The sequence below is a fragment of the Quercus suber genome, unplaced genomic scaffold, assembly GCF_002906115.3.
Source record: "Quercus suber isolate HL8 unplaced genomic scaffold, Cork oak 2.0 scaffold_1035, whole genome shotgun sequence".
Taxonomy (NCBI): Eukaryota; Viridiplantae; Streptophyta; class Magnoliopsida; order Fagales; family Fagaceae; genus Quercus; species Quercus suber.
The window spans coordinates 140,353-143,561 of NW_027070446.1; the positions used below are offsets into that span (position 1 = coordinate 140,353).

Here is a 3,209-nt window from a genome sequence, read left to right on the forward strand (position 1 = left end):
TTACCTATAGTAAATGGTCTGAGGAGCCAAATATTACCAAGGTTTTGTTTAACTCCTTAAGAGATATTGCATAGTGTTAATTTACCTAATGTATGTGGTTCGAGGAGCTAGACATGACCAAAGTTCTATTTAATGCTCAAATAAGTAATAAGGAGTACTAATTTACCCTAGGTATGTGGTCCGAGGAACTAGACATAAACAAAGTTCTGTTTAATACTCAAACAAGTAACCAAGAATATTAATTTACCCAAGGTATGTGGTCCGAGGAATCAGGCATGACCAAGGTTCTGTTTAATATTCAAACAAGTAATCAAGAATATTAATTTACCCAAAGTATGTGGTACGAAAAATCAGATATGACCAAGGTTCTGTTTAATATTCAAACAAGTAATAAGGAGTACTAATTTACCCCAAGAATGTGGTCCAAGGAACCAAGCATGACCAATGTTCTGTTTAATACCCAAACAAGTAACCAAAAATATTAATTTACCCAAGGTATGTGGTCCGAGGAACCAGGCATGACCAAGGTTCTGTTTAATATTCAAACAAGTAACCAAAGATATTAATTTACCAAAGGTATGTGGTCCGAAGAACTAATGTCATACCCCAAACCCCAAAGGGTCCAAAGCATGAAAAAGACATCTCAAAGAACCTGTAGATTGTCCTTTTTGATAATCCAATTCATATAAATCATATCAAATACCAACATCAAGAATTATCATAATAATTTCATTAAATATACTCTCAAAGTAAGTCAGAGCTCTAAGCAATAATTACAAGGACCATTGGCCATAAAAGAATAGAGGTTTGAATAATTAATTACATATCATCAGCTTGTCCCATCAGTGGAAATAACGTCACAATCAATTTAATATACAAAAGAAAGAGTCAAGCCTATTCTAAGATGTACACCATCTAACATACTCATTACAAAAGTTTAGCCTCCATCAGTAGTTAGTCTAACTACTATTAGACACCAAAAAGCGATCTCAAAATACTGTTGCCTACTCTGAAAAGGTTATAAAAATAATAGGATGAGACAGAGCCTAGTAAGTAGCATAATTAATAGGGATGGGAAAAATGCAAGTTTCATGATAATGAACATTTAGAGAAACATATTACAATTTTGGAATTTCCATTTAATTTATTCAAAAACAATTTCATTAACCACATGACAAGAATGATAGGATAGTTTAGTACCAAGCTTCCAAAAATAACTATGAACTACATTCCATTTACTGTGAGCTATATAAACATCCAATACCATTTCAAAATTAGAAAACCTCACCAAAGATGCAACAAGGACCAACAAGGACAGAGATATCACCCAGACATCATACCGCCACAAACAAGTTAGAGTCCAAACACACTAGCATGATATGTACCTCTTTTGGCATGTGGTCTATTGGCCCTGCCAAGCCTCACCCACACCCTCAAGGATTTACCTATCCCCTCCATGGGCAGTAGGGGATAACACGTCATATAGTACCTCTTTTGTATGTGGTCTCTTAGCCCTACCTAGCCTCATCCACACACTCAAGGATTTACCTCTTCCCCCTATGGGCAACATGGAATGACGTGTCACACAGTACCCCTTTTGCATGTGGTCTTTTGGCCTTATAAGCAGCGGCCTCACCCACACACTCAAGGATTTACCCGTGTCATGCAAAGTGTAAGTCTACAACTTGGCTTGTTGTCACCAAGAAGGGTAATCACCAACATCATAGCACAAGGGCAAAGCCACACCAAAAGCTCACAAGTTAATGTATTTGAAATACACAGTTCACTTCCAAGTAGTTTCATAAAATATTTCAATAACCAAATAGCCACAATATTCTCAAAGTACTCTAAACTATTTCTTGTCATAAATATTTTGCATACATTTACCAAATAATACAAACTAAGATAAAGCATCTTTAGAACTTGCAAGTAATGCAATAAATTCATAAAATCCATTCCCAAGAATTTTATAAAAGATGATTATCTTTTCCAATCTAACAAATCATGCAATTCCCCATATACAATAATTTTTTAGAAAAACATAGTTCCACCATTAATTTTCCAAAATGTGTTTGACCCAAACAAAGTTTATACAACATGATTATTTTCCAAAAATTCCATTAAAAGCTACTTACCTTGCAACCCGTAATAAGGCCTAATTTTCCAAGCTCCAAATAAGATTAGATAAAACCTAAACAATACCAAGCAAACCTATCACAATAAGCATAAAACTTGAAATTGTATCTAGTTACACATTAGGAATTGTCAAATAAGCACTAAATTAGGCAAGCCTAAATTTAGCCTCACAAATAATATTTTCCACTTCCAAAATTTCTCAACCAATTACTTTACAAGGCATAGACTCTTATTATACTTATGAATAATTCAAGGCATTATCTCTGACATCAAAACCTCAATAATTTATGAGTAGTTTCCACAAGATTTTCACAACATCATCAAGGGACCCATGACACCAAAATCACAATATCCTTCAAAACAAACAATTTAAATCTTTACTAACTCCAAATAAACCATAAAAATTATATTCACCATTTAGTTCACATGACATACCTCAAAGCCCCTAAATTTTCACCATTCGTAAACCTTAGTTAGCCAGCACTAGTGAAACCATAAACCCACTCACTCAAATTTGTCCACCAAATCAAAAATCCATATACAAAATTACAAGAATATCACCCAAGAAGCTCATAAATCTCAAGAACATCATTATTAAAGCTTGGGTAAAATAACCTCAAACAAAAACATAATACCCATCAAAAGAGATTAGAACTTTTACCTCAAATAACTTATGTGAAGGTGTGATGTTCTTGAGGCTTTTCCGGTGATCTTGTCGGAAAAATGGTGGAGGTGATGATGAGGAGCGTACCAGTGGGAGAGGAGTGTGTGTATGTGTGTTGTGTTGAGTGAAAAAGAAAAAGAAAAGAAGAACAAGAATGAGAGTGCCGGCCAAATAGAGAAAAAAGAGAATTGTGAGATATGTGGTGAGGGAGGATGGGTTAGGTGGGGCACATGTAGGGCTAAAAATTTTGACTTTCTTTTTCTTTCTTTTTTTTTCCATTGGGCTGGGCTGTTACAACTAAGCATGACCAAGGTTCTGTTTAATATTCAAACAAGTAAGAAGGAATACTAATTTACCCCAGGTATGTGGTTTGAGGAACCAGGCATGACCAATGTTCTGTTTAATACTC

At 34.8% G+C, this 3,209-nt stretch overlaps 1 long non-coding RNA gene across 1 annotated transcript; it reads right to left on the reverse strand.

The window, feature by feature from the left end:
- Positions 1–741: 741 nt before the first annotated feature.
- Positions 742–2,963, reverse strand: LOC136065581 (uncharacterized). The gene is made up of 3 exons (XR_010627204.1): positions 2,798–2,963; positions 2,136–2,191; positions 742–1,009 (listed from the first exon to the last, which is right to left on the reverse strand). It is a non-coding gene; the product is annotated as an uncharacterized LOC136065581 (long non-coding RNA).
- Positions 2,964–3,209: the final 246 nt, after the last annotated feature.